Raw genomic sequence first — 12,529 nt, forward strand, 5'->3', positions numbered from 1 at the left:
CCGTTTTTTTTTTATTTTTTATTTTTATTTTTTATTATTATTATTTTTTTTCTCGACGGGAAGTTGAATCCCAAACTGCGTTTTAGAAATAATAATAATAATAACAATAATAAAAATAATAAATAATAATAATAATAATAATAATAATAATAATAATAATAATAATAATAATAATAATAATAATAATAATAATAAAGATGATGATGATGATGATGATAATAAATAAATAAATAAATAAATAAATAAATAAAAAAATAAATAAATAAATAAATAAATAGATGATAATTGAAGGCGACAAAATACAAAGTCAATTTATGCGACCAACAGCGGGATTAAGAGCCAAACGAGTCGCAGCGGGAGAAAAACAAGTGAAAACATTTTACTCCGGCGCGACCAAACGTTGGAGTCTTCCTCTTCAAGTAAAACGTTTCGCTCACTTAACGTTGTGAAACGAACAAAAAAATCAGTAATAGAATAAAATGACTGGTTATTCTCAAAGAGGAGAGTATATTAATGTGATTTTGTTTACAAAACGTTGCTGGTTTGCAATTTTGCAAGATATTGATTTCTTGCAGTTTTGACATGCAGTTTAACTTAAGCTTAAGCTGCCACTTCAGAGCATTCTTTTGAACTCCTTTTTTTTTGGTCAATGGTCTTATTGCTTCCCTTGGAGTTTTATTTTCTAATTTCTTCCAATTTTACCTTCCAACAACGGAAGAAAGACCAGAGCTCGAGGCGAGTAAAAACAAACGTACTCTTTTAGAAGAGCGCTATCATAAACAGCAGCCGAATCTTGCAGAGAAATCGTTTTACTCTTATTCGACGCGACGAAACGTTGGTCTTTTCCTTCGAAGTGAAAATTTTTGCTCACTTTACGTTGTTCGACGAACGAAAAAATCCGCAATAGAATAAAAGGACTGGTTATTCGAGTATATTCATGTGATTTTGTTGACAAAACGTTTCTGTTTTGCTAGGGTGTTGAACTTAAGTAAAACTTAAGTTAAATTAACAGTAAAACTGAGGAATGTTTAACTTAAGCTTTGTTTCGCGTTTCGCGCCCTGAGCGCTCGGTTTTACTGGGACCTACAAGTCACGTGATATTGTTTTGTAGTTTTGGATTTTGAGTCCGCCATTTTGGCAGTATGCGTGTAAAAATGTAGGCTAAGAAAGCTAGATATTTGCCGTTGAACGCTATAAGCTAGGACAAAGACTGAACCCTTTCGTAACGCACTCTTTTGCGCTGACTGTTACAGGTTCCATAGTGAGTACTTAAGCCCTCGCTTTGTCATGTTTATTACGCAGTTCGTACTCGCTGTAGGTTTTCTAGCTTTTTCTATTTCACTTTGTTATTCCTTTTAGGTATTCGAACATATTAAACCTACCAACTTGTGTTGTGTTGTAATCTGCGGATTGTTATTGCTGTGGTCAGTGCGAAACAAGCTTAATGCTGCTAACTTTAAAGCATTCGTTTTTGAACTCATTTTTTCGGTCCATGTTAGTTTCTTAGCCAAACAAATATCAATTCGATCCAATAATTTAGCTATGACACAAATAATGTTTTGCTGTTTCTTGTCAGAAACACGCTTAACCTTTAGGAATTTCCTTTCTATCTGCAGCACTTTATTTCCATTTATTTCAGGTACAAAAAAATCGGCTTAAAGAGTCGAACTCCAAAAAAACTTCGAAAAACTCGTTGTTTTGGACACAAAATAAATAATAAAAAAAAAAAAACAATGAAATGTAGAGCTGCGTGCTCAGCCAATGAGAAGCGAGTATGTTCGCCGCTCCATCAATCAGGAGTGAGTAATTTTGCCCTCGGTGAAGAGAAAATTAAGAAAAAATGTCCTCTGTGGCAACAGATTAGCATTCTATAATTTTGCTGTCTGTATTACATTGTTATTGTTATTGATGATAGGTAGTCTGCTGCATATGCATGCACTAAAAATATATGTAACTGCAGAGAGGATGAGGAACTGATAAGGTTATTATTATTGTTGCTATGTTATTGACAGAGTGCACGTGCAGTGAGACCCTTTCCGTACAACATCAACCCCAAACTATAACTTTTATAGCAGCCGCAAACTGTCAAAGAGATAACCAGATGTTACAGCGACGTTTTTTTTTTTTTTCGTTAAGTATTTTTTTTTCTTGGGAAAAATAATGAGCTGTTAAGTATTTTTTTTTTCCCTTAGGAAAAATAATGAGCTGACGTTAAACGAAACCACACGGCAATTCATGGAAAGACAGAAATGTGCTGATGTTACGCGAAGGGTTAATAACCACCAGACAAAACTTGCATTTATTTATAGGTTCAAAGTAAAGGTTTTCCTCGCTCCAGAACTACTCTTTGTTCAAATCAGTTGTAACTGTGGGATGCAATTGAGTTTTTCATCAGTACAAGATGCCCCTTCATGGCATTTGCAGGGAATGCGTTGTGTCACCCCATTTATTCCCCATTATATGCTTCGCAGATTATAAAAAAAAAACTATCCTCCCTCTGCAATTGAAATAATTGAATGGTTTTATTCAGAGAGACTGCAGGATGTTTTATCGTTGTGTTACCAGGAATCATTTTGCAGTGGTGACCTGGCTAACTTGAAAATCGTTAATTGCAAATGTCGGGGACTCTGCCTTGATCTGATAAGCATAAACTCGGTTTTAGTCATATTTAGAGTAAGTTTATTTGCTCTCAGCCAATTGTGAAAATTTCCTAAATCTTGATTTAGATGCAACTGAATATTGTCTGCATTATCACCTGCGTACGTATGTAAGGTGGGGGTCATCAGCGTACATCCTCGGCTCACAATTTTAAAGACAGTTTGGAAGATCGTTAATGTATAACAGAAATAGTAATGGACCTAAAATCGTCCCTTGGGGAACACCACAGCTTAATAAACAGCTTTCAGAGAGCAATCCGTTGATGGAGCACATTTGAGTACGATTCTCTAAATATGACTTAAACCATTGGTGCGCGTTACCATATATGCCGTAATTGCTTAATTTTGATAAAAGGATCCCATGGTAAACTGTGTCGAAGGCCTTTTTGAGATCTAAGAAAACAACGGCGTTGATTTTACCGCTGTCAATATTGTACGCCCAAGTGTCCATGGCCTCAAGGAGAGCCATAACAGTTGAGTGAATAGCACGAAAGCCTGATTGATATTTATAGATTATATTGTGCTCTTCTAGGTAGGCATATGATTGATCATAGACGATTCTGGCCATAACTGAGATCATTGAAATTGGACGATAATTATTTAAGTCGTCCCGACCGCCTTGTTTAAAAAGTAGGGTGACCTTTGCGCATTTCCAGTCATCCGGAAATATGCCTTGGTTTATTGACTGGTTAAGAATACGGCGGATAGGAATGCGAATGAGATCTGCACATTCCCGAATGAGCCTAGCAAATATACTGCCTAGGCCAGCTGCCTTTGACTTATTTAGAAGATTCAAAAGTGAGAGAACTTTATTTGTACTGGTCGGATGGAGCTGAAACCGTTTATCTGTGCCAGTGACGTACTTTTGATAACCATCACTATTTGAGGAAACAATATTGCTAGCAAGTTCTGGACCGATGGTAGCAAAGTGATTATTAAATTGGTTCGACAGCACAGTTGAATTTGTTGTTGATACTTCATTTACTTTCAGAGATGTCACCGATTTTTTCCCCAGATTTTCGCAAAGTAAGTTCATTGATAGTCTGCCAGGTCTTTTAAGAATCGCCCGTATGCTTGTTAAAACTATTTTGAAAATAGGCTTTCTTGGCTAATCTGATTTCGCTATTTACTATATTGCGTTGTTTTATAAAAAGTGGCCAGTCATTTGAATGATTTGATTTAGTTGCTTTAATCTTTAGAATATCCCGATCATGCATTGGTTTCTTAAGCTCAGATGTAATCCATGGGGAACTACGCGTGCGAACATACATTGTTCTCAAGGGAGCATCCTTGTTAACAATACTGGATACAAATGAGCTTTTCCATTGTAGCCACATTTCATTGGGATCAGTTGAATTGTATATGTGATCCCAACAATGAGATGCAATATCGTTCCGAAATTTTTTTCGATTAAATTTTCGAAAGTTTCTGTAGGTTATAGCTTTGTGCCCACCAGACATTCCATTCACGAATAATTTTCGATAGGCAAAAAACTATGCTATGATCGCTAATACTGATATGACGAATCCCCGAACACACAACTTTATCTGGACAATTAGTATAAATTACATCAATCAAAGTTGCAGAAGTCGGAGTTATTCTGGCTGGTTCAGTGATAAGATGCTGTAGACCATAAATATGAGTGATACTCATTAATTTGCATGTATTATTGTCATATCGAGTAGCAATTATATCGCAGTTAAGGTCTCCCATTAGAAAATATTTAGTTCCGAAAGATTAAAAAAAATACCAATAGGAGAATCGGGTGGTCTATACCACGTGGCAACAACAAACGGTTTAGATCTAGATTTTTGAATTTCCAGACATAGTTAAATCATTTCGTATAGTAACACATAGAAACACACTCCTTCTCCACCGTTTGTAATTCTATCACATCGAATTATATCATAGCCAGAGATGTTTACCTCATATTGGCTAATAGTTTCATTGAGCTTAGTTTCATTAATCGATAGAATATATATTTCGTTATGCGCTAGAAGAATCCTAAGTTGATCTATGTGTGTGATTAATTTATTGATATTTAAAGAGGCTAATTTAAAAGCTCGTTGAGATGGCAACGCTGAGGTAGGCACATGAGATTCCTCAGCATTGCGTTTTGTACATTGAATAGGCACGGCATCGGTGGATAGCGCATCATTGCAACCTAAACTCATCTGAAAGTTGTTAAAAAAACTGTTGATAACCTTTGAAATTAAGATGTAATCCGCCCTTGTTAAGTTCCTTTTCGGAGATGTTTTGATGCTGAATAAATTTCCATCCATTCTGCCGGCAGTAGAACTTCAGTTGTTTATTATCCGTTTTCACGGCTTCATTGGATCCGTCTCTTCTTGACACGAGCTCAGATATAATTGCTGTGGCGTCGGATGAGTTTTCAATTTGTCTGGCGAGATCTACCACTGAGCTGGCAACTTGTTGTGGTTCTTTACTTTTGAGATCATTAGTGCCCACATGCAGAATCACTTGGTCCGGTGAAAGCTCCAAATTAGATTTAAGGTAATTCTTTATCATAAAATCTCCAATCAACAAGGTAGTACTTTCGTTTGCTGGGGTGGAATTTTCCGTGTCATCATGGACGTTGGACTTTGCTTCATTGATCTTCTTTCTCCGTGTTTTCTTCTTTTTCTTTCTCTTTTTCGCGTCAACGGTTTGCCATTCCTTTCCAGGATTAGAGCTCTCAGACTGGGCATTATCACTCTTTGAGTTTCCTTAAGGGGCAGTTACCTCGTAACTCTGATTCCTCTTTTGTTGACGCTGTCCTACGCTCATTTCTTGCATAATAAGCTTTAATGCTAATTGTAGGGAGTCGTTTTCTTGTTCCGCAGACGATGCACGGGTCTCGAGGGACATAATTTTCATTTTCAGCGCATTAATTTCCTTATCTTTGTTACATAATGCTGCCTGTAGCTTTTCACACCTCCCTTTCTGTTTCATAAGCCCTTCGTTGCCAATATTTTCTTGATTTTGCGGATATTTCGATAACGAACTTGTATTATCATCGACCTTCTTCTTTAATACCGTCAGGCTATATTTTATGTCCCTCAGTTCAGCAAATAAAGAATTTTCTGATCCCGAGTCCGCTTTATTATCAGTTGTCTGTTGGTTTTCATTTTGGCTTGTGGGTCGATTCGGCGAGTCGGTTGTCATCTCCGGCTTGTCCTGAACCAGTTTGAACAATTTTTCTTTTAAAAATGGACCATCTTGTCCTTGGAAAACAAGAGTAAATTGTTTCTTGAAGTACCAGGTTATAACAAGCTTGTCATTGCAACTTTTGAATTGCTTATTATTTCCGCCGGGCGACGATCACTTTCCTTGCAGCTGAAGACACTTTTCAACAAAATTCTTCAAGGATTCTAAGTCGCTTGTCCATATTAACCGCTCTCTGTTCAGCTGGAGGTATTGCCAATCAGAACCCTCAAGTTTAAGCTGGTATAACTCGGTCACTGGCTCCCCCAATGGCTTCGTCGTCGGAGCCAGAACTATCATGACCTTCCGCCATCCTAGGAGAGGGCAGAGTTTAATGCATAAATTAATGAGCAGATTTGTGATTACGACGAAGACAAAAAAAAAAAAACAAAAAAAACAAAAAAAACAAGATGCCTACACTGACATTTACGCGTGATGCTGTGACTGATTCTTTTTTTCCAGTTGTATGCTTCGCAGATTAATAAAACCATCCTTGCTAATGAAATAGTTTGAGTCACGAAGATCGCGTTATGTTGTTTCCCTTGTGTTACGCTGCCAATGGTTTTACCAGAGATTCCGGAATTTTCTTAAATTCCATTACGAAAACGTAAGCTTATCAATGACCTTTCTCAGTCTCCCATCTTGGTATAAAGCTGTCAAACAAAGCACGATTCCTTCGCCAGGAACTCACCAATTTCCACCGTTTTAAATGCCGAGTGCTTCTCAGAAGTTATTCTTTCGATTTACCGCATTTATTCCAATTGTATGCTTCGCAGATTGATAAAACTATCATTGCAAATGGAATAGTGAGAGTCACGATGATCGTGTTATGCTGTTTCCCTTGTGTTACGATCACGTTATTGTTGTACCTGAAATTTCGGGAATTCCATTACAATAACATAAGCATATCAATGACCTCTTTTCAGTCCCATCGTGGTTTTAGAACTGTCAAACAAAGCACGATTCCTTCGCCAGGAACTCTCCAATTTCCACCGTTTTAGATATCGAGTGCTTTTTTGAAGTTATTCTTTCGACTTACCGTTTCAAAATGGTGAAATTTGACTCTTGAGTCCACAACAAGTTAACAATATGGCGTCACAAATTTAATCCGAGATTAATGAATAAATCAAATGATGCTTTGACGTCACACTAGTATGGGTGAGTGGGTCCCCTCCCTCGCGATATACGCGACAAGAATGGATTTTCATTGGTCTGCTTTTGTTGAAGACAATCAGAACAATACATCCCGAGTAGGAGAGGGGAGAGTTTAATGAATAAATTAATGTATAGATTTATGGCTACTACGAAGAAAAAAAAAAAGGAAATCGACCCGTTTTTAGACAAGGTATGTCCCTCAGGGCATCCCGCGTAACATCAAAATGCTTCTAATGGCATTTATACGGAATGCGTTATGTAGCCCATTTATTCCCCATTGTATGCTTCACAGATCTTAAAAAAACATCCTCCCTTTGCAATTGAAATAATTAACTGGTTTTATTCAGGTAAACTGCGTAATACTTTATCGTTGTGTTACTGGGAATCATACGGGAAATTACTCTGCGATAGCGTCATGACCTCGCTGGAACTGTCCTGGCTCTCTTCGCGTTGAATTATTCGATCTGTTTGTGAAAGTGTAATTTTTTCGCTGTGAATTCTCCCAATTTCCACCGTTAAAACTTTCGAGTACTAGTAACAAGTTATTTTTTTAGGTCTGTTTTCTTTCTGAAAACGAGAGATCAGAGTCTTACAATCATGCATGTGGCCGCCATTGAACGGAAACAACCTTCCAAATGATGAATTGCTTTGACGTCACACAGGTAGAGATAAGTGGGTCCCCTCCCATGTGGTATACGCACCGATAATGGATTTTGATTGGGTCCTTTATGCTCAGCCAAACAAGAACGTGACATAACCAAATTCAAATTTAAAATTCTGTGGAGAACGGCACGGTAATTTTAATCTCTGTCTCAATTTGAACGCCGTTTCCACCTATTCTGTTATTTGATAGTTCGGCCACATTTTACAAGTTGAACGAATTGGAATAATCGCGAGGTAGTACAAGTAAAGGACTGTGCAATAATTATCAGGAGGGGGGGGGGGGCTGAAAAACCAGAGGGGGGGGGGGCATTACCTAAAATTGCTGCCAAGATAGGGGGGGGGGGTCAAAGTAAAATCACTCATTTGACAGAGGGGGGGCCTTAAGTTTTATTCGAAATGAAAATAAACTTAAACGCAATAAAAGATTCTCAATACAGGCCTCATGATAGACTGTAACAAATATCAATACGAACAGCTGTTAAACGATTATTGAAAAAATTCCATCAAAATGAAAAGATAACTGATTAATTTTAACCCTTCTTCTATTTAATTAAGCTGACCTTATGTAAAGCAAAAATCATGCACTTGTTTTTTAGCATCCCCCGTAAAACAATGGGAATCAAACAGATCTCGTAGACAAGCTTTGTCGGTTTTTGATGTGAATAAAAGTAATGTTTCTTCATCGACTGAATCGATTTGCTGAATTCCATACATCTCTGGCTCATAACAAAGTTCAACAGGCTCTCCTCCCAAGGATCTAAATATAATGCAAGCCCTTTTTGGTCTGTTATTTGAAGCGTTCAATCTCCTGTTCTTTGATTTTTTTCCTTGCTCCTTTCTCTTTCTGGCTTCAGAAGTTTTGGATTTTGAGCCAATGTGGTAAGCACCCCGGTACTTAGCAAATGCTTTGTTTAAATCTTCAATCAAGCGATCAATATCCTTCTCGATACCAAATGTTACGTAAAGGCATCTATGGTAATGGTGGCGGCGAGGAGTGAGTGTGTGTGTGTGTGTGTGTTGGTGGGGGGGGGGGGGGGGGGGTGCGACGTTATTTTTAACATAACAGAGGGGGGCTTAGAACTAATTTTTTAGTTTTGGAGGGGGGGTACTGTCTAAGTTTTTGCTAGATAACTCTGGTTTTTCAACCCCCCCCCCCCCCCCCCCTCCTGATAATTATTGCACAGTCCCTAACGCGAACCTATATTTTCAAGCGACGTTTTCGTCGGCGTTGCCGTTGTACGTGGTTTCTTAAAGTCCCTAATCCTTGAGATTTCACCAAAGACAGAATACTTCACTTGATCAAGACTGCTAACACACCATGTTCGCTGCTGAAGTCCGCTGACCTTTTCTAAGCATGCTCTTATATCTCGCGCACGCGCAGAAGATGTCAGGGCGATTTGCGACGGGAAGAAAAACTCATGCTCATTTTTAAACCCGAGTAACAAGTTCCTCTATTCAATGTATTCATAACCATTTCTGAATATGTTACATTTCATTGCAATAAGGGACCCTTCCTTTTTTTTATGAGCATGGGGGAGGGGGGGGGGGGGGGGGCTTGTGGGATTTGGTTAATTGCCACTACAAACTGTATGACCCCCCCCCCCCCCCACTAGCATGCAATTTTTTTTCCACATGCCCCCCCCCCAAGCAGAAACTATTTTTTTCTGATGACCTCCCCCCCACCCCCCCCCCCCCTCCCGAACAACCAGAAACAAATCATACTCCTAACTTTAGCAAAACGCGTATGTTAATGTACTGTTTTATCAAAGATTAACGTAATTGTTACTGTGATTTCTTAACAGTACTATTAAAAAGTTACCGTTCTCTGCTTAGGTAAAGATTTCTCCTGTTTAAAAAAAAAACATTTTATAGATAGCAACACGTTTACGGCAACAGCAAACCCTAAATTTCCATTTAGATTCTGAGAGGAACTATAAAAATTAATCAAGCAAATGTTTAACGTGAAATTACTCCCCTTCGAGTAGAAACAATTAATACACGTACAGATCTGACTTACAAAATACGGATCGAAGCATGTCAATCAACGATTACAAGTCATATTAAACAGCGGACACACAGATATCAGGCGGGTAGTTAAAGGTTAGATAGGGGTGTTTGTTGAGTTTCGGAGGCGCTCTTACTAGGGGGGTCCGGGGACATGCTCCCCCGGAAATTTTTGAAAATCTAGGTTCCCAGAAACCTCATTTCCTGCATTTTGAGACCCATTTTAGGCAAATCACAAATTTGTTCTACAGCAGCTTTTTAAGCTATCTACATCATTTCTGCGGCATAATTGTCTCAACTTAAACAAGAAAGTTGAATGTACATTCTGCGCCCTGTCAAGTTCTGATAGCTATTCGATCTGCTGATAGTTATACACCAAGCTGGTAAACTGCATCATTCTCGGGTGTAGGCCTTGAAACAAATTGACTATCTCGTAAAGATTGACAGGCATATCATATTTGATATGCATTAGAACCAGGGCGGACATTCTACTCTCTCGCATGGTACACCTCATGTAGTTGTTAAACCTCCTCATTGTGCATTGTGCTCGCTCGAACCCCTCGAACCCCCCCTCCCCCCCCTACCCCTTCTACACGCCTGGATATTAAAGTACTGCTATTAAAAATGACAGTTACAAGCTTTTCTGAGGATGGCCTACGGCTCAGATTTACCGTCAACTGAAGTCCCCAACAACAGTTCTATTATTAAAAACTAATCTGGATGTTCACACTAGGCATACTACTGAGTCTACTGATACTCCTGGGTTAAAATAATTTACTAATCTACAGTCTTTATAAAAGTGAGTACTATAAAACAGAACATTAAACAATCTATTGATATAGTTCTGAGTACAACTACTTAATAGAAAACTACTCCCCCACCGATGATTCAATAGTGAGACTGTTACGTTTTTATATTAATTTGAACTTGTACAAACACAGGTGTCTACTTCAGTTTATATTCATTATTGCTTTTCCAACAGATATGCTTTATTTCCTCGGTTGTTGTTAATATGAAATGCAGATTTCGACCTCAGCATGTAAAACAAATTAAAAGTGGTTAGAAAAATCGTATTAATTAATTAAGATTGAAATAATATTTAATTTCTTCATCTGTTTCTCTGTTGAGCCACTTTCAATTTTCCCTACTAGCCAATTATTGCTGGTGACCCCCCCCCCCCCTCTTTTATTCAATTTTTTTTGGTAGCACCCCCTCCCCCCCCCTTTAGTGCCATTTTTTTCTCGTGCCCCCCCCCCCCTTCCATAGATCCCACCAGCCCCCCCATGCTCATAAAAAATGAACGGTCCCTAAGGCAATGACAAATAAGAGACAAGCAGCAACTGTTAAAGAGGGTGTCTTGTTGCTGTGCTGTATCTGAAAACAAATGTTTATACCATTTCTGAACTTTTGAACCTGTTTACTGGTGTTTAAAGGCGAATAAATATTATTATTATTATTATTATTATTATTATTATTATTATTATTATTATTCTAATAAGATTAAATTTAGAAATACAATTAACTATAAAAATGAGCGAAAAAACGGAACGACGTTTCGGTGTCATCCTGCCACCATTATCAGGTAAAGAATGCAACAGAAAAGATAATATAAACATAAAGTAAAGGTGTAAAATAGAATAAATTAAATTAAAACTAAACGTAACTGTCCGGTGTTCATTCAGAAGGTGTCATAAAATGGGAGTTTTGTCCGTTAGACAAATAGTTTTGCACGAATGGAGTCTGACTGGGTGTTTAGACTCGGTGTCTTCTTTCTGATCCAAAGCATTTCGAATATTAAACAATCAAGCTTTCCCTGACATTTCTTTAGGATTGTGAAGTTACTTGTCAGGTCGCCAATTGTGTCGACTTGGTGATTATTCTTTAGGTGTTTCCCGATGGCCGAGAACCGATGTTCATCAATGCGTTGGTGAAGGTGACGGCTGGTATAGCCGACGTAATTTGCATCACACAGATCACTTACAAAGTGATACACAACACACTGTTGATTGATCAAGGGTGGCTTAGGCTCCTGCACTTTAAGATCGTTACCAAGTTTACAGCTACTAAAAACTGGCTGAAGAATGTGGTCAATTTTGTTGCTTAAGTCAGAAAGATGTTTCTTTACTATGTCAGCTGACCTCTGGTCTTTGAATGGTAAGACTATACGATGAATGTTTTTAGTTTAAGGTGTCGGTAGCGTGTCTCGCGACGTCACAGAATAACGAAGTGGGCGATGGTAGAGTTGATAAGAGAATCTGGGTACTTGAGTTTAGAGAACATCAGTTTGAGGCGTTCACATTCTGTTGTAAATAGATCCCAGGTCGACGACAAGCGAAAGGCACGGTTTAACATTGTCTTGACTAGGGACTTTCAGTTGTAGCGGTTATAAACAGGACTCTGATGGTGAAGGAGAAGACCGGTGTTTGTTGGTTTCCGGTAAACACTGGTTACTAGCTTACAGCCTTTCTTAAGAATTTCAATGCCGACAAATGGCAGCTTACCATTAGTCGCGATCTCCATGGTGAAGGAAATGGAAGGGTTAAAGTTGTTCAAAGTCACCAGAAAGGCTTCAGCTGTCGGTACATCTTTGACTGCAGCTAGCGTGGCATCCACATAGCGCTTGTAGAAATCTGGCAATTTGTTCTCGTCTTGTAGTTTTTCTTCGATGGGACAAAGAAAAGTATTAGCCATGAGGGGGCCTAAGGGAGAGCCCATCGCCACTGCGTCAGTTTGCTCGTAGAGCTTACAATTGAATTGAAAAAGCTGGTCCTTTGTTGCTACTGACAGCAGTTCAATCAAATCAGGCTTGCTGATGTTCAGATTGTGTTTTGTTGAACCAGTTGTCA

At 38.4% G+C, this 12,529-nt stretch overlaps 2 protein-coding genes, 1 long non-coding RNA gene and 2 pseudogenes across 20 annotated transcripts in view; 2 read left to right on the forward strand and 3 right to left on the reverse strand.

The window, feature by feature from the left end:
- The window catches only part of LOC146488332 (scavenger receptor cysteine-rich domain-containing protein DMBT1-like), a 248,755-nt gene that overhangs the window by 45,028 nt on the left and 191,198 nt on the right, over positions 1 to 12,529 (forward strand). The window lies entirely within an intron of this gene.
- Positions 1 to 12,529, reverse strand: part of LOC146488333 (uncharacterized) — a 152,380-nt gene that overhangs the window by 10,552 nt on the left and 129,299 nt on the right. The gene's annotated exons all lie outside the window — the stretch shown is intronic.
- Positions 1 to 12,529, forward strand: part of LOC146488334 (scavenger receptor cysteine-rich domain superfamily protein-like) — a 77,117-nt gene that overhangs the window by 2,024 nt on the left and 62,564 nt on the right. The window lies entirely within an intron of this gene.
- LOC146488335 (uncharacterized) lies at positions 4,737 to 6,174 on the reverse strand (annotated as a pseudogene).
- The window catches only part of LOC146488336 (uncharacterized), a 1,806-nt pseudogene continuing 503 nt past the window's right edge, over positions 11,227 to 12,529 (reverse strand).

The sequence above is a fragment of the Pavona decussata genome, unplaced genomic scaffold (assembly GCF_977016875.1).
Source record: "Pavona decussata unplaced genomic scaffold, jaPavDecu1.1 SCAFFOLD_11, whole genome shotgun sequence".
Lineage (NCBI taxonomy): Eukaryota > Metazoa > Cnidaria > Anthozoa > Scleractinia > Agariciidae > Pavona > Pavona decussata.